Here is a 20325-nt window from a genome sequence, read left to right on the forward strand (position 1 = left end):
CTTGGTTGGTTAAAAGTGACTGCATTAGTGTTTTTTTTAAATTTTATATAATGCAGTCACTTGTCTAGAATATTAATTCAGAATAATTAGAATATTAATATTTTCTCACTGCTACGTCTCATAAGCCCTCATTATTCATTTATTAACAAATAATTTTATATTTATTTAAAAATTTTTTTATGCACACATAAAATAATGATGACTTATTTCAAGAAAAAAGTACTAAAGACACGATCACTTGTAATCTCATACACATCACAAAACAGTCTACTAATATAAACATTTTATTTGTAATATTGTGTCTGGCAATGTTTATTGCAAACATTGTGGGAATATACACTGAGTGATCACTGAATTATGACCACTTACCTACTACTCGTAGGTCCCCCTTTTGCCCTCAGTACAGCAGTTATCCGATGTGGCATTGATTCAACAAGATGTCAGAAGTGTTAGGGAGGTATGGCCAACCAAGCTGTGTAATGCGGCTAGCGCAGGTATGGAGGTGATTGGTGTATCCAGATGCCTGATATGCCTTTCCATAGTGTTCCATAAGTGCTCTATGGGATTGATATTGGGGGAGTTCGGAGGCCAATTGATATGCTGGAAGTCAGAACTGTGTTTCTCAAACCATCCCTGCACAACAAGTGTCTGGTGGCTCGACGCATTGTCATCTTGGAAGACACCATTGCCACTCAGGAAAAAGTGTAACGTAGCGGGGTGTACACAGTCAGCAAGCAGTTGACGATAGCGGAGACCAGTGATATATTGTTCCACATGCACCAGGGGTCCAAGTTTCTGCCAGTGAAATGTGCCCCACACCATACAACCACCTCCATCGGCCTGCACTTTTGATACCACGAATGAGGATCAAGAGCCTCATGTTGTTGACGCCAAATCCGTACATGACCATACAAGGTGTGGAGTAAATAACGTGACTTATCCAACCAGCACACCTTCTTCCAGTCTTCTAACGCCCAACTTGAATGCTCTTTGCACCAGGCGAGTGCTTTACGCCGATGAACCTTGGTTAGGAGAAGATGGTGTAGGGGTTGTCTGCTGGTATAGCCCATACATGCGAGTTCCGGATTGGCCCAGGTTGTATTGGGTAGTCAACTCCAACAGTGCTGCACCTGTTTGCCTGTACGAATCATTGTACCCGGCACTCACCTCTAACATCAACCTTTCGCTGACCTTTGCAGTTTTGCTGTCAGGTCATTGTTTGCCATTTTTACGCCAGTCCGGGTACCCTTTAACTATGGCGGCTCTTGAATATCCCACCAGTTCAGCCGTTTGGGAAATTGAGGCACCAGCTCGTCGAGCCCACAATGCCCTTTATCAAAGTCCGATAAATCCTTCCTTTTACCCATCACGCTTGGAATTTTACTACCTACTGAACCACTTACACCTTATCTATGCTATGTAGGTCGACTAACTCTGCACTCTCGTACCTCATGTGGTCAATGGGTTGCATTCGGTTTTCATAGGGGTGGTCATAATTCAGTGAACACCCAGTGTACATTGCAGTTCTTTTTGGGTTTTTACGATCTCAGTAAAAAGAAAACATAGTTAGCTTCAATCCTCCAAAAACCCAGTCCTATCCTATTTCTCACAAAAGAGAGTATTCTTCTCCCATGATGGTTTTAATAACACTCAGATTTCTAGATGATTACATATATTCTGAGGAAAACTGAATCTTTCTTGGCATAAACATATCACAAATATTTCTTCACTGCATCAAAAAACTTAGCTTTCTCTCCAATTCTTGGTGTTAATTTCCTTCTAAATAGCTAATGACTGTCAAAATCCCAAATATACTTTACCATGGAATTTGTTTCCATATCTGGGGTTTAGATGCTCTGAGCTTGAATAGATGTCTCTGGTCGAGACATATATATATTCTGCAGCCTTCCGTTCCAATTTAAATTTATGCCCCCTTGTGTGTTTTATCTCAAAAGGAGTAAAGATGAGATGCCATCAGTATTTAGTTTACTTAGTCCTTTTAAAGGACTTAGTGTAAAAGGAGTCAGCCTTATACAATTAGGTTACCATGCAGATGCCTAGTTTACAGAGACTGCAATATACAGAACAATCTTTGGAAACTAGGCACCTTTCCAACGATCTACATCCTTCTTAAAACGGGGTTTCAAAAATTTGGATGCAGTTTTCCAGATGTGCCTACCACTGCTTTGTACAATGGGATAAGCACTTCTTTGTCACTCATCAAAGTCTCTTGCGACGACCGACTAATTGGTTAAAATAAATTTATTAAAATAAAAATATAATGTATACATTTATAATATAATATATACATTATGAGAAGCATATACTGCTAGGAACACACGAGTTCGCAGTTTGTTTTGAACTTGAGTAGCAAACAATTATTTAAGGAGCAACATGATCGCTTGATCCTCAGCATGAAGTTTGTGGTCCTTCCTTGTAAACCTCCCATTACACATTTGGCTGTGGGTGTGGAAGCATCTCTTGACAAGCTACCTGAAGAGACTGCTAACATAATTCGCTTTAAAACAGCTTCGATTTTGCGGCACATCCGGCCTATTACTGATAACCTCAGAAGATGTCAACAGGAAGCTCTTTCTTCTTTGTACAAAGATAGCACTATTGTAGTTTTGCCTGCAGATAAGGGACAGCGCACTGTTATCTTGGACAAGTCAGAGTATATTCGTAAAGCCCTCGCTCTATTACAGGATTGGGAGGTTTATGAAACTGTGAAAGACTCCCCTGTGAAAGTGTTGGAGAAGTTGGAATCCAAAGTTAATAAACTTGTGCATTCTTGGTTTTTAGCCAATAAGATTACCAAGAACATCCACTGGAAGCTTCATGCGACAGGTTGTCGACTCCCGCAGTTTTATGGACTCTCAAAGATCCATAAACCTGATGTTCCTTTACGGCCCATTGTGTCTTGTTGTCATACACCTACGTATGAACTTTCTAAACACGTTGCCAAGTTATTAGCACCCCTTGTTGGGAAAACTGTTTACACTGTTTCCAGTAGTACGCATTTTCTGCGTATTATTAAAGATTTTATTATTTCTGAGAGCCAGGTTATGGTCTCCTTTGATGTGGTTTCTCTGTTCACTTCTGTTCTTGTACAACAGGCCACTGCTGGCGCGAGACGTCTTTTGAGCAGGGATGCCACATTGGGAGATAGAACGTCGCTCTCTACAGATGATATTTGTACTGCTCTCAATCTCTGTTTAATGGGGGTGTGATCATGTTCAATGACTCTCTGTTTTGCCAAATACTGGGCACAGCTATGGGTGCCCCCGTTAGTCCTATCGTGGCCAATATCACCATGAAAGAACTTGAGAGTCAGATTTTCTTGAACTTACCAAGTTCAAGAAGTCGTTATGTTGATGATATTTTAGCAATTGTACCTTGGGGATCAGAATCTGGGCTGCTTCAATATCCCAATTCCCTGTCACCCATCATTCAGTTTACGCTTTCTTTTTTGGATGTGTTAGTCCAACGCATGGATTCGCGTTTAGTAACTTCCGTTTTTAGGAAACCAATGTGCGCAGGCCAATTTACCAATTATGGCTCTGCGCATGCCCCTGGTCATTTACATAGTGCTGCGTGCACATTATTCTCCCGCACTTGGATGCACTCTAGTTTGACTGGTGACAGGCAATTCGAGATTTCAAAATTTAGGGCAGAGCTTTCAAATTGTGGCTATCCACCTCATGTTCTAGATAGATGTGAGCTTTAGGCTCACGAATTTGTTACGAAATGTAACCTGCCTTGTGCTAATCACTTTATCTCTACCGCCTACATCCCCTATTATCCGGGCGTATCGGAACGTCTTGTTAGGATTTTGCGTCTCCATCATATATGATGCGTGCAACTTCCATGGAGGAAATTACAATCCATTATTTCTAAGGTGAAAACACCTGTTCCTCCTTTCCTATGGAGTGGTTCTGTATACCGTATTACGTCTCTGGATTGTGGAGGGTGTTATGTAGGTGAGTCTGGTAGAAGATTGAAAGATCGGGTTTCTGAACACGAGGTGGCTCTGAGAACGGCTAATTTTGAACGCTCCGCAGTCGCCGAACATTACTAGGTCGAGCAGCACAATCTTGATCCCCAACGGGATATTGAAATCGTCGACTATTTCACCCAGCGCTCCAATAATAGTACTATGAATCGGATGAGGGGAGTACATTTACACCGTATTATAGAATGTACTGTATTGCAGTGCGATGAGCGCTGGCGATCATCACGTGTACGTAATTCTGCTTTATCGACACCAGACTCGTGATACATGATCACGCCCAGATGACTTGTGCTATTGTAACCATTAATATATACTGAAGTACACCAGTCACAGACTAGCTAATGAAGAGGCACTTCGCTTTGAAAGCTACTATATATTTTAACGCTTTTATTATACATATTTTAACTCTTTTATCTTATTGTATTTCAACGCTTATATCTTATTGTATTTTAACACTTTTATTTTATTTCTGTTTTATCTTATGTATATATTATATTTTTATTTTAATAAATTTATTTTAACCAGTTAGTCAGTCGTCGCAAGAAACTTTGATGATATAATGCAACCCAACGCACAAGGCCTGTTTTCTAATATTCTTTGTCACTATTGACAAAGTTCGTGGATCATCATCATCATCATCAGCCATTTTCAATCCACTGCAGGATGAAGGCCTCTCCAGCAACTTTCCAGTTCCTTCTGTTTTGAGCACTGGTCATCCATTTACTACCCAAAAACTCATGAATTTCATCTATCCATCTCCGACTTTGTCTTCCAGGTTTTCTTCTAGCTCCTCTTGGATACCATTCTGTTATTTTCTTAGTCCATTTGTCATCATGTCTTCGAGCTATGTGTCCTGCCCAAGACCATTTTAGTTCTTTAGTTTTGATAAGAATGTCCTTTACTTGAGTTTGCTGCCTAATCCATGTGTTTCTCTTCTTATCTAACAGTCTGATTCCCAATATAATTCGTTCCATTCTTCGCTGTGTAGTTCTCAGCTTCTCTTCCATTCTTTTGGTGAGTGCCCAAGTTTCACTTCCATAAGTCATGGTGGGGAGTATACATTGATTCATTATTTTACGTTTCAGACAAACTGGGATATTGCTCTTCATTATGTGACTATATTTCCTGAATGCTATCCATCCAAAATTTATTCTTCTCTTGACTTCCAGCCATTTATCATTATTACAGCTAATAACTTGTCCCAGATAAGTATATGACTCCACCTTTTCAATTACTGCTCCTTCAATCATTATTTCCCTTTCCGTGGCATACTTGTTCATCATTACTTTTGTTTTAGCCATATTCATCTTTAGTCCAAAATCCTTACTAACTGTGCATAACTGATTAAGATTTTCCTCTAATTCTTTGGGATCGTGGCTTATAACCACAATGTCATCTGCAAATCGTAAATGGTTTAGGTACTCTCCGTTCACATTGACTCCTTTCTGCGACCAGTCTAATCTTTTGAAAGCTTCCTCAAGGGCAGCAGTAAACAGCTTCGGAGATATTGTGTCTCCTTGTCGAACTCCTTTCTCGATTTTAAATTTGCTACTGTCTTTGTCTAGTCTAATAAGGAGGTAGCATTCTCATATATTTTCTTCAAAATCATAATATATGGGGTATCTATGCCTTGTCTTTCCAGTGCCCGAAACATTGCTTTATGCTGTATGGAGTCAAATGCCTTTTCATAATCCACAAATGCCAGGCATAATGGTGTTTTATATTCATTTGCTTTCTCCATTAGCTGTGATATTACATGAAGGTGATCCATAGTTGAGAATCCTGTCCTAAAGCCAGCTTGCTCTTTCGGTTGATTCTCATCAAGTATTCTTTCTAATCTGTTAGTAATGACCCTTGTGAACAACTTGTAGATGTGGGATAACAAGCTAATTGGTCTATAATTTCCAATTTCTGATTTATCTCCTTTCTTATGCAGCAAAACTATGATTGCATTATTCCACTGCAGTTCGTGGATATTACTGACAAAACCCCACGAACTGGTCTAGAAGCTTGTTTGAACTATAGAGAGAATAGCTGCAATTAAAGATTCTATTCTATTCTATTCTATTCATGTCACACTGTAAAATCACTAGATCTTTTTCATATTCAACTACACTGAGTTTAGCACCATCCAAATGGTATGTTATTTTGGGATTAATGCTATCCAAATGCAGTACCTTGCATTTACCACTGTTAAACCTCAACTGCTATTTTATGTCCATATCCTTAGTTTATCTAGATCTTGAAGTAGCATACCCTGATTATTGCCACTGTGTCCACCTTTGTCTCATTAGCAAACCTAGACATTAAATTTGAAATACTTACCTCAATGTCATTAATAAACATTAAAAACAGTAAGGAGCCACATCACCTTCTGTGGAACTACACTCATCATGTCAGTCCATGAAAAACAGTGGTAATTTATAATCACCCTTTGTTTATTATCACTTAACCATCCCTTTATCCATTGTAGTAACTTCTCCTAAGCAACACTGCCCCAATTTATACAACAATCACATGTAGAATAGTATCAAATACTTTAGTGAATTCTAAGCAGTGTCAGGATTCTTTGCACCCAGTTTGTGACAACCTCATAGTAGGTAATCAGATTTGTGAGGCATGATCTGCCTTTATCAAACTCATGTGTAACTGACTCATGACTCTACTCCTATTGAAATATTGAAAAATTTTGCATTACTTCTTCAACCACTGTTTCCATTATTTTCCCTGGCACAGAGGTTAAACTAATTACTCACTATACTCTTTGAACCACCCTTGTGAATAGGGGATACACATTTGCACTCTCCAATATACAGGTACTTCTCCTGAATCTAAGGATGCACTCATTATTAGAGGCAAAGGTTTAGCTACCTCCTTTGCAACTTCTCTTAATATAACTGGATAGTACCCATCATCCTCAGGTGCTTTGTTCACTTTTAGCTTCAGAAATTTAAATTTCTCAACCTTACTTTCCATTATTATAAAACCATTGAACACCAAATATTTAATTGACTTTTGCTAAAAACTCATCTCTAAACACTTCTTCATGGGTGAATGTAGATGCAAAATATTTATTTAGTTTATCAGCAATCTGTTTAAGGATTACCAATAGTCAATCTTCATATCCAGAGGACCAATGTGATCCATCCCTTTCTTCTAATATTATTATATGCAAAGAATTCCTTGTTGCTTTTCTTTCTTTAACAATTCAAAATTTAACACGAAGGCCTATTATATAAGTTAGTGCATTAACATAATTTCTATACACAGTAAACAAACCAAAGTTGTGCAGTGGCATCATTACATAACATCTCATATTGTGAATTCTTTCACGAGTTGCTTATCTCATTATACCTTGAATAAAGAATGCTTTTACAGTAGAGAAAACTACCCTTGTCTATTCTCAGTGGGCACCACCACCACCCAGATGGCTGTTTCAGGGTTACTTGGCCCATTCATTGGTGAGTGGGTAGGTACCCAGCAGTATAACAACTGAGCTCTGCAGTCTGAGGACTATTTAATCCTAAATCTTAGATGGCTTGCTTAATTTCCCAAGGGCGTGCTAATTATTTACAATAAAGAATCTATGCCTTGTCAAATTTTAATCTAAATATATAGTCTGTCCCCAACATACGTAAGAGGCACATTCCAGGACTTCTTACGAAGTTGAGTTTTACGTAACCTGGGAATGATTAATAAAATATTACTACTATATCCCCGATATGCAAAAATTACAAAAATCACATAACATCCTCAGGAGAATGAAGAAAAATTGTTAAATACCATAACAATTAAAAACGTTATCTGGGGACAGCAGTGAAGTAGTACCGCTTTCACTTATTTTCTTAGGCGGCAGCACCATGATAATGGTCAAAACGAAATTTTCTTTTAAGAACTTCACAGGGTTAAGTTACAAGAAATGCTGTCACACGATATGTGAATGAAGCACACATTACGTGATAATAGTTTGATGCGAAGTCTTTGTATAATAAATATTACATACAAAATGCAAACAAAAGCTCCCACTTCACTCTCAAACAAAAATGAACTGGCTCTATAATCTAGAAAGAACGGAAGGAAAGGATGTGGAGACGAAGGGACACAGTCCATGTGGCCTGAAAGTTGTAGGGGTTTCTCTGAAGTGCTTCGGCGTAGTTCACCTGTCTCAAATACATGTTGTCGAATATTTCTTCAGAAATTTTAAAGCAGAAAATGAAATGTTAACACACTAGTTATTTACCTAGATTCTAGTTACGCTGCAGGGTATTATCTAACACAGTTTGTAAGGGAACAAAAATAAAACACATTTATTCGACTTCACTCTTAAAAATCACACAGAAAGTATTTTAACAATTTTACCAAAAAAATTTACGTAAATCCGAAGTTACGTAACTCGGGGATTAACTGTATACTATAAACATGTAAACCTATAAAACTGGATGTACTAAAAGTGAGGTGGAGATGAGATCAAACGTACAGACCCTTCAATGTGGGATGGTGGTTGGATGCAACACCAGTAACCTTTCTGTGCACAAAACTACAATTCATTTGAATCCCACAAATCCATCATATTTAAAGGTAGAAGAATATGTAATAATACCTCAATGGGAAAAAAAAAAAAAAGATGGGGGACAACCTCACAAATACATACAACTAATCACAAAGTGGGTAGATTTTGCCTTATGCATTTGTGGGAAAAAAAATTATGGGGCAGGTCCAAAAGGCCACAGGAACACCCATCACTATGTCAACCAAAACCTGGGAAACTGCATATGTTAATATTTCAACCACCTGTCTCAAACCATATGTTAATATTTCAACCACCTGTCTGGTGTAAAAAAAAAAAAAAAAAAAAAAGAGGATGACACATCAGCTGGAATCTATAAGATGTTCTGCTGTATCATCTAGGTAACACAATAAAGATTATTTATTTTAATGGCATACAACACATACAACTGTGGAAGGAAAGAGAAAGTACCGAAAAGCCTGATCAAATTTCTCCCCAAGGGTGTGTTAATTATTTATTATATGGAATGCTTTGTCAATTTTAACCCAAATACATATACAGTCAAACTTAGTTATAACGAGCATCGAGGGACCGACAAAATTTCCTTGCAATAAACATTAATCACTATATCACTGATGAGTTAAATCTACTTCCTATTTTTTTAAATTCTCATAACTTGATAAAAAGATCAATTCAAAAAAACAAAAGAAATATTAGAGAGGAAAAAATACTGCTTATATAAACTACAATACACTTAATATTAAACATTTGAATCTATTTTAGATTTCTTGAAGTGCAATTTGGTATGGTTTTCTAAGTAACGTTGTTCCACACATCATTTGATAAATTTATAGCATCCAATATCGATACAGACTCATTAAGTTTCTGTTCTCTTTGACTGATTAGATGTAGAACTATAAATCTTTTATAAAATCCTTTCAAACTCTTGATTACACCCATGTCCACTGATTGTAAAATTGATGTTGCACTGGGAGGCAAAAACACTAGCTTAATGTTGGACAAATTTTGAATCTGGGGACATGCAGGACAGTTGTCAACTAACAATAAAATATTTTTCTTCTTTTTGAATAGCTCCTTATTCCAATCATTTACATATTGCTGAAAAATATCCAAAGTCATCGAAACTTTCTTGTTCGCAATATAATCCACAGGAAGTTTCCTTACGTTTTTGAAACAGAGGTTTTAATGATTTTCTGATAAGAACAGTTTTTTTTATCAGTTCCTGTCATATCTGCACATACGAGCACCGTCAAGTGAGCTTTGATTTTTCCCCCAACACATTTCCCCCGTTTGAATTTAAATGTATTGTCAGGTGTCAAATTATAAAAAAGTCGGCACTGTACGAGGGAGTATCAAAAAGTTCGTACTCTTACTTATAAATAATAGCCCCAGAAAGATGAAACTTTGCAGGAACTTTAATCCTGTGTTGTGGAGGGACAATGGAACAAAGAGCAAACGTCAAACATTGTGATCAATTTGGCAAAAGTGCCACGGGAATGTTTCAAATGAAGAAGAAAGTGTATGGACAGAATCGTGTCTCTTGAATGTGTTTGAGTGGCATACACACTCTGCTCACAGAAGAGAAATGCTAGAAGATGATGAACATCTAGACCCAGCAAAAAATGGTTCAAATGCCAGAGTTGATTGAAAAGGTGCAGAAAATCAATACCAATGTGCAATGTTCTGATTGGTTTCAGAAGATCTATGCACTAATGAGGAAATCATTCTACAAATAATAAACCAGGATTTGAAGAAAACGAAGGTCAGTGTGTGGTTTGTTCCACATTTGTTAACAGACGGGCAATAATAGGCACTGCGGAGAACTCATTGAGGCCACTGAAAGCAAACCCAACTTCCCGAATTCGATCGTTACAGGTGACAAAGATGTGGTATTTTCAGTTTGATTTTGCAATGAAGCAACAAAGTGCAGAACAGAAGTCAGCAAACTCTCCCACAGCCAAAAAAGTTCATCAAGAAAGATCAAAAATGAAAATTGTGCTCATCACTTTCTACGATAGCAAGGGAGTTGTGCACAATGGCCAAAGTGTTACTGCTGCCTACTATCAAAAAGTTTCGAAACATTTGTTGCAGAGAATCTGCCGTGTATGGAGAAGACTGCAGTTGGTTCCCCTTGCGTGACAATGCATCAAGCCACAAGGCTCTCATTGTTTTGGGGGTTTTTGCCTGCGTACTGTTGCATCCACAGTATTCACCAAACTTAGCCCTGTGTGGCTTCTTTCTCAGTCCTAATAGCGGGACTACAAGAATGTTTATTATGACAGCTTAGTACTACTTGGGTTTCTCAAAATTCCTTACAAGAAAGAAATTCCCGGGTCAGAAATTCCTTTTTTCATTAAATATGTTAGAAAACAAGGATTACTGGGAGTTAATGTATAACAAGACGTCTTTGTGTCACAGAATGCTGTTACATTGGATATGTAAAGGTAGTTTGGGACAGTTTTGAAGAAGGGATAGATGTTTTTTTTTTTAACTTCTGGAAGGTCACATTTTTGGTCTAGGAAACAGGAAATGGACTATATGTTACATGTAGATTACATTAACAACTTGCCAATGCCTCATGGCCTTAACTCTCTTGGCTTAAATTCAAAACAACCTAAAAATAAACAGTTCTGATCTAAATAAGGTTAGTGTGAAAAAAAAAGGGGGGGGGGGAAAGAGTCAGATTTTGTATGGGTATGGACATGTTTGTATTCACCCTTGGATCAAGTCAAGCCAAACAGTCATCCAACTGGGCTGGATAAAAAATTCAAAAATTCTTGCCTGTGCAGATATCCAGTCTGAACACCAAAGCCCACTTGAACACTACTGCTAGCCAGGTGTATTCCTTCATGCACATAGTTTACTCATCTGGTAATGGTTACTTCCAGCAGGACAATGTGCCATGCCACAAGGCACAGATCATTCAGGAATGGTTCCAAGAAATGGGAAGATGATTTTAATATACTTCAGTGGCTCAGTAACTGTATCTCAATTGAATTGAGCACGAGGAGTGGAACACATAAAAAGGAATTTTGCTTTTTATTATTTTATTTTCTGGTGCAGCAAAATCCCGGGTTCTTATACCACATGGAAAATACTAATGCTATTCATAGAATGAGCTGTTCATGGCAGGAATCCACTGCCATTCAATCTGTGCTGATTGTAGGATGCGATCAGGCCCAAACAGGCCAGTACCCCAGTGGAACTTTTGGCACCTGTGAAGTCCACGTCCTAATGACCTCAGACTCTTTGAGGGATAAAGGATGGTCTTTACATTTGTGTGCCTAATAAAATAGCCACAGAGTGTGTGCGTGTGTATGCTGAATGCATGTAATATAGCAGCCATAAACAGCATCGCTATAAAATTTTTGCAAAACAAGCATTAGAACTGGAATAATTACCCCTACAGACCGAATTTTTTCATAAACTGATCAAATTAATTACATATTGTATTATTATCATTAGTAGAGGCATATGATGCAAGAAAGCAAGTTTATGCAGCATCAGCCAAAACAAAAAAAAAAAAAAAAAAAAACCTGCTCCCATTTCACCCCTCCGTTTGTTCCAAATACCTGTCCAGCTCAGCCTTAAATTTATTTAGGCTATCAACTTCCACAACAAAGGATGAAAGTCTGTTCCACCAACCAACTACCCGCTGGCTAAAGGCAAATTTCCACACATTTATCCTACATCTGTCTTTCCTCAATTTGAATTTATGCCCTCTCAGGTGATTATTTTGAGCAAGAGGAGGAATCCCATCAGCATTGAGCATGCTCAAACCATTCAAGGTTTTATACAACTCAATCAGATCACCTCGCAGGTGCCTAGTCTCCAGACACTACAATTTGCAAAATTTAAGCCTTTCTTCGTAAGAGCAACCCTTTGTTCTATTCACTAATCTTGTTGCCCTTCTCTGTAATTGTTCCAACAACTCTACATCCTTCATAAAATGAGGCCTCCAGACCTGTATACAGTACTGAATGTGTGGCCTGACCATTGCCACATATAAGGGGATAATCACTTACTTATCCCTGCTAGAAAAATTCCTGTATATTGACAAGACACTATGAGCTACTCTTGCAGATGGTCTGCAAGAGTAGCTCATAGTGTCGTTTTACGTAACCCATCTGCCATATCTGCCTGCACAATTACCCCCAGGTCCTTTTCGTTCTCTATCACTGTCAGTGTAGTTATTTTTGTTATTTGTTATTTGGTTTTTAGGATCATTAGCAACTAAGGCCATATTGCTCCGGGATATGCGGTGGTCATTCCCTGACCTTTCCGCATCCTCCGTATTTGGTGGTGACGGGCTTGAACCCCGGTCTAATCAAGAAGCGTGTGCTATGCACTGCTGCTCCTTCCCACCTGGCTACGGAGGCACCTGTCAGTGTAGTACCACAGAGTTGATACATCACTCTGGGGTTACTGCTTCCCATATGTAGTACTTTACATTTGTCAATGTTAAACTTCATTTGCCACCTCTCAGCCCACCTGCTCAACTTTTCTAGATCCTGTTGCAGCAGCGTACTGTCATTAGTGTCCTTAACAACCCTGCCAACCTTTGTATCGTCTGCAAACTTGGACATTAAGCTTGATATACCATCATCAATATCATTTATAAATATTGAAAACAACAATGGACCCAACACTGAACCCTGAGGGACTCTACTAATAACATTAGTCCACGATGAGCAGGGTCCATTGATTACCACTCTCTGCCTTCTCACACTCAACCATCCCTTTATCCATTGCAGCAATTTGCCTCCAATGCCACACTGCTCCAATTTGTTCAGCAGTCTTCCATGTGCAACAGTATCAAAAGCCTTTCTAAGATCCAAATATATGACATCAAAGTTATTCCCTGCATCCAGTTCCTTTGTGACATCATAGTACCCAATCAAATTGGTCAGGCAAGACTTTCCCTTAACAAAACCATGCTGTGTCCGAGCTATAACTGAAGTCTTGTCTAGATGATCTTGCAGTTCTTCTTTAACCAGTGCCTCCATTAATTTTCCTGGAACTAACAGGTCTATAATTACTTGTGTCACTCTTTGATCCTCCTTTGTGAATTGGAGTCACATTTGCATATCTCCAGTTCAGAGTATCTCCCCTGAGTCCAAAGAAGCTCTCATAATTATGGCTAAGGGTTTGTTTGCTTCCTTTGCTGCCTATTTTAATATAACTGGATAGATCCCATCCACCCCGGGTGCCTTTTTTTATGTTTATCTTCAACAATTTCTCCTCTACTTTCCTCTCAGTTATTACAAAATCATCTAGCTCACTGCCAGAGTTTAACTCACCTCTGGCATTCCCATCCCTGAATAACTCCTCATGGGTGAATGTAGATGCAAAATACTCATTTAGTTTTTAGCCACCTGAGCAGGATCATTAAACAGTTGAACCATCAATATCCAGTGGACCAATCTGATTCATCCCTTTCCTTCTAGAGTTTACATAGGCAAAGAACTCTTTGTTTTTCTTTGCATCCTTTGCCAAAGATTTCTCATAATTTGCCTTTGCCTGCCTAATCTCCTTTGTGACTTGGTTACAGACCAGCTTATATTTATTATAGGCTCCCATGTCACCCATTAATTTATATGTATCCCATGCATTTTTCTTCTCTGCCATATGTCTCATTATTTCATCTGACTTCCATTTAGGCCTAAACCATGAACAATATTTCTTAGTTGGTAAGTAAAGCCTAGTAGCTTCCAAGATAAATTCTTTGAATGCTTCCTATTTTGAATTTGCTGTTGGTAACATCATCAGTTGGTTCACCGTACAGAATTTAAATACTGTCTCAGACCACTGTAGTCACCTTTACGAAAGCAAAAACCCTTCCCTTTACCCCCGATGGTAGTTACCTCTTTGAGTAAATCCCACTTCAGCACACTGTGCTCACTACCACCCAGTGGTTCCTTTATTTGCAGATTCTTAATGCACGAAGAATCACTACTGATAATCAGATCAGTTGTATTACTCCCTCTAGTTGCCTCCCGAACATGCTGATGTAGAAAACAATCATCATCCAATAAATCCACAAAAGCCTTGCTAGTGTGTGAGTGACCAATCCACAAATTCCAGTCAATATCTGGGAAATTAAAATTCCACATTATAAGACACTCTGATTTACTTGCCCACTCTATTTCCCTGTATAGTTTCTTATTACACCCCTCAGATTCATTAGGCCTATAACACACTCCTACTCTCAATTTTGATCTCCCAATGCTTATGTCACACCAAACTGACTCAACTGCACTTGTCCAGCGATGTCAACTGGTTTCACTTCCTTGGACTTTATGTGTTTCTTAACTAATAGCATAACCCCTCCTCCCTTCCTATCCTGTCTATTTTTCCTGTAAACATTGTACTCCCCCAAATTCCAGTTCTGAATTCCTTATATCTGTGTGACACCACGTCTCTGATATCCCAACAACATCTGCCTTTGATGTTTTGAGCAATACCTCAAATTCATCAAATCTATTTACCAAACTCCTAGCATTGGTATACATGCACCTGTTCCTATTCTTAGCTACCCTAACACAACCCATGTGTTTACTTGTACCGCAATGACTCCCAGTAGTCTCTGAAATACCCTGCATCATGTTTTCCAGGCTGCTGCTCATTCCAATAGAAGCAGTGCAAGAATGAGTTTCACCTCTGCCAGTGGCTACTGTTAATCTATTAGTCCTTGTATCATCCCCAAGATAGCAGTTTTCCGACCCACCTAACACTGCCTCGATAGCATCAGGAAATATATTTGCACCCTTCCTATTTAAGTGTATCCCATCCCTGTAGAAGCAGTCTCTCCTGTTAACAAGTACAGACCAGGCTGAAAAAAATTCTACCCCTTGAGCCTTGAACAATCTTTCCAGGGCCGAATTGATCGACAAGGCTCTCAACATATACTCCCTCCAATTGTGTCTGGGCAGAATTGCAGACACTTTCAAATTCAACACTAATTGACGGCTTTTTTTCAACAGTGACCTGTACTTCTTAAGTAATTCCGCTGGTCTCCTACTCTTAATATCATTAGTGCCAACGTGTATAACAATATCACCTTGTGTGCCCTAAAAAGATGATATCTGCTCTACAACATCATCAACCTTTGCCCCTGGCAGACATACCCTGTTCCTATTCCACCTATATTTTACATAGCATGTTCCCTGTTTCCCTGACAATAGAGTCACCAACAACTACTAGTTCCTGTGGGACCAGCGCATTCTGCCTTGGGGGTTGCCGCTGTGTTGCGTGATGATCAAGTGCAAGCTCTGGTGTTGATGTGGGCAGCTGAGAGCTTGATGGGCCCCTCAATTTAGATCCTTCGGGGGCATCCACCTGTCCTTCAAACTCTCATATAGGCCCATAACAATGCTGAATTGTCGCCTGATTTCCTCATACCCCTTACATCGCGCACACACACACAAAGACACGCCCCTTGGCAATATCATATCCCATACCTGATTGCTCCACAAACATCAAGCAAGCAGTGCATTTTAAAAGGCTGTGATTCAGAGGGCAACTGAGCCACAACACTCCATTTAGCTTGAGCCTTTTGCTTTGCTGCTCTGGTCTGAGTCATGATTTCGATTCAATTTCAATAAAATTTCAATTTCAGTACAAAATTATAACCCTAAACTTGTATCCCAATGCAGTTGTAACACTATATATCTATATATATTTTTTCAGTATCGAGTATTATCTTCGAGTTTCGTTATATAACTTCCGTATCGAGTCATGTATTAATTAATTATGTTACGTTTGTAAAATCTAAGTTGTTATATGTATTTAGTTAAAAAGTACAATTTAATTGACAATGAAGTTTAACAAGATTAATAAATTTAACTGATTAATTGATAATATTATATACTATTCTATACTAGGCTAATGCTATCTAGTTCGGGATATAACGTTGTATCGTATAACAATGGCGGCAAGTTACGAGCGATTATTCTACGGACACTCAAGTATTAATTAACTTCCAAAATCTCGCTGTCTCAATTCAGAATAAACCAATTTATTCCTTACCATCATGACTAACTGATGTTCAAAGTAGTTAACTTAAAAGAGGGGAAAAAAAAAAAAAAACCACCACAACACAGCAATAATGAAGATTGTGACATAAGCCTATAGCTCTTTTATGAAAGATTAGTATTTTGTTGTTCCACTCTGAGCATTAATTATGGCTTTGCACCTGTCTTGTGTTTCAAATTCTTTGATGTAATCATAGAACCCCAGGGGCTCACATCTGGTGAGTATGGGCATGGCACACCCAGGGTCCTGAGCTGCTGGATATCATCATTCTTCTCTTTCTTGGTGATTTATTTTATTCCCTCCTTCTCTCTCTCTCTCTCTCTGAGGGTAATTCAGAAATTTTTTTTGGTTGGTGCAGCATAAGCCTCAGACTTTCTTGCACCATACGGGGCTAATAATAATAATATCTCATATTGTGAATACCTTCACAATGAGTTGCCATGATATTGCTCTGCTTCGGGTGGGTGATGCTTCACCGTAGGAGGGGACCAGCGGAGATGGGAGAAATCCCAGGTGCCGTCTGACACAAACATACCGTAGGAGGGGACCATTGTTACTTATTCATTACTCATTGCAACACCAGAGTACCTGCCCACCCACCACTGATGAGGAGCCAATAGCTCTGAAACGGTGCCGTATTGGTGATGGTATCCACTGGGAATAAGTAACAATCTTCTCCTCTGGTGGGGTGTTGCTTGTTCGGTGTGGTGTAGTATCATGGCAACTTGTTGTTCACAGTATGAGATATACTTAATGATGCCAATTTGTAGCTGATTGGGTGGTTGGCTGCGTACAGAGGTGATTCAATTGCACTGGCTTGTATGCTAATTAACTTCCTACATAACCTGAGGCTCTAGCCCTAAAATATACTGTTATGGAATACCTTTAAAGCAAAAATCACAGAAGCCATTAAAACATATATACCTTTAAGAAAATATTGCAGGAAATGGATGACTGTGCAGCTGGCTGGTCAAATAGAGCAGAAAAAGATAGCATGGGACAGTTACAGAGCGATGAAAAAGTACTGAAGCATACAACAGATACAAGTTTATCTGTAATAGTACCACAAATAAGGTCATGGATCCAAGCCTGTGTATTAGAAAGCATTGGCTAAGAGAGCGTAGCCAGGTGGGAAGGAGCAGCAGTGCGTAGCACACGCTTCTTGATTAGACCGGGGTTTGAGCCCGTCACCACCAAATACGGAGGATGCGGAAAGGTCAAGGGAATGACCACCGCATATTCCCGGAGCAATATGGCCTTAGTTGCTAATGCTCCTAAAAACCAAATAACAAACAAACAAACAAACAAACAGCTAAGAGAGCAAAGAATGGGGACAATGAATTTTTAACGTATGTGAATACAACAAAGAAGAAAGCTAATCATACTGGACCCTTGTGCATTGAGTGTGGGACTTTGCATTGGTCTTTACTGACAGAAGACCCTCCGTACTGAGAAGAGGTGCGAGTAAGGCTGAGCCATATGAAATTAGTGATGTGATAATTACAGATGACAGTTTATTAGAAAAACTTTTAAGGCATTAAGGCAAGTAAGGCTCCCAGAGTGGGAGCCTTAGTTCTAAGATGAATTGCTGAGTGACTGCAGGGTAGAAAGCAGAGGGCTGTGGTTAATGGATATTCTTCAAATTGGTGAAATGTCAGAAATGGGGTCCATCAAGGATCAGTTCTTGGACAACTGTTGTTTCTCATTTTCATTAATGACATCGACGAAGAGATAGAAGGCGTGATGTCAAAATTTGAGACAACATAAAGATTAGCAGAGTTTTTAATGATCAGCACAAAGCAGTGCTCCTTCAGGATTACTTGAATGAACTTCAAAGATGGTCAGAGAAGCTACGTTTTAATGCTGCTAAATGCAAGGTCTTACACTTGGGGAATAGCAATCTACAAATAAATTATACCCTTGGTGTAATTTATTTGTAGAATGCCAGTCAATTAAGATTCTTCATAATGGGTTGAATTAAAAAAAGTGGAGGAGGAAAGGGATCTTGCAGTTACAATATGGGCAAATATGAAGTTTTCTGAGCAGTGTAAACAGGCAGCCAGGAAGCTCATGGTGTTCTTTTGATGATTTATTGAACATTATCCTGTAGGGATGTCATAATTCCACTTTATAAGGCAATTGTAAGACCACATTTATTATACTATGTTCAAGTATGAAGACTGCATCTGAAAAACAACATTGAGCTTGAAAGAGTCCAAAGATGGTGAAAGAAGAAGGATGACTGTATGAGGAATGATTCCAATTATGTAGGCTACAGAGCTTGGCAATCAGACACCTCAGAGGTGAACTGATTGAGGTTTATAAAGCTCTGAGAGGGATTAGTAAAATGAATGAAGGTGGAATTCTCTGTTTTTAAGAATTCCAGAACGAGGGGCCATAAATTCAATTTACAGGGGTTGTGGTTTAGATTATATTATAGGAAGTTTTCTTTTAGTCAGTGAGTCACTGATTGCTTGGACAGGTTACCCTCGCAGGTAGTTGAGGCTGAATGTTTGATTAAATTCAAAGGTCAACCGGATATTTGACTGTGAGGTGGGAAGCATATAATTTGCATTTTCTTATCTACTTGTTTTTTGTTTTTTTTTGCCAGTGCAGCAAAAGCCTGTGGCTTCCTTGCACTATATGGCAAAATACTATTACTATTACTATCATTGCTTACCAATAATGGTTTCTTGATGTGTTACCTTCTTTGATAACTTCTTAATGTGCTAGCAGTTTTTGTTATGGTGTTTAAATCTGGATCATTCTTGGCAACAATATGAATGGGATGGGACTATCAGGAAGCTCATGGTGTTCTTTTGATGATTTATTGAACATTATCCTGTAGGGATGTCATAATTCCACTTTATAAGGCAATTGTAAGACCACATTCTTCACCTAAAGATAAAAACAGTACACAATTTGGTACAAATTAATCATTAATTTGAATTGTGCAAGGCTGTACAAGGGGTATAATTTGTTTCCTCCAAGTGGTCTCTGATAACAGGCAGAAGTCTCCTTTAATAATTTTATTTATTTATTTTTTGTAGTAGTCACAATATTGTACCATTTATGAGGCATATTCTGTCCACTACTTTGCTTATTATGCATCCCAAACTTTTGGGCTCAATGGAAATTTCAGTGTTCAGAGTGACAGGTTTCATTGGGTGTACACCAAACACAGAAGTCACAATTCAATCCATGGAGGTTAAACTCACATTTGTCTGAGGTTGCAAATTCCCATTTCTCAAACTGTCCAACTAGCAAGTTCTTTATCATAGATCATGCATCCCCTCCACTCATTGATTTGGTTAATAAGGGCTTCTTACAAGATAGTATGCTTTCAGATTACTTATGATAAATTTTCATCAGACGGTTCCTTTCATTTTCTTTTACATTAACATGTTCCTACCATGTAGTTCTGTAGAACCTTCATGGTGTTCATCATGGCTTAGACATCTCGAATCTATGTCCTGCGATAGTTACTAATCCATTTCGAGGCCTGTTCTACATTTTCTTTTGACATTTCTGGACTTGTGTTTCTTTTTAAGAATTCTTGACACAGAAGACTGATTACAGCCAACCTTTTTTTTGTAAATATATTGATTATAAAAGCTGTCTATCAAGTGCATGCGTACCATACCAATAATAACAGGAGGATTTATTAATGCAAAGGGTGATGCAAAAACATATCTATTACATAATTTGCAAATGGGAAGCATTGGGAAAGATATGATGCTTTAAAGTGACA

General features: G+C 38.6%; 1 protein-coding gene across 2 annotated transcripts in view; it reads right to left on the reverse strand.

Annotated features, from left to right (window-relative positions):
• LOC150091801 (U2 snRNP-associated SURP motif-containing protein) overlaps positions 1–20325 on the reverse strand; it is a 333597-nt gene that overhangs the window by 127682 nt on the left and 185590 nt on the right. The gene's annotated exons all lie outside the window — the stretch shown is intronic.

This window comes from Mastigoproctus giganteus, chromosome 1 (assembly GCF_048544385.1).
Source record: "Mastigoproctus giganteus isolate SK-2022 chromosome 1, ASM4854438v1, whole genome shotgun sequence".
Lineage (NCBI taxonomy): Eukaryota > Metazoa > Arthropoda > Arachnida > Uropygi > Thelyphonidae > Mastigoproctus > Mastigoproctus giganteus.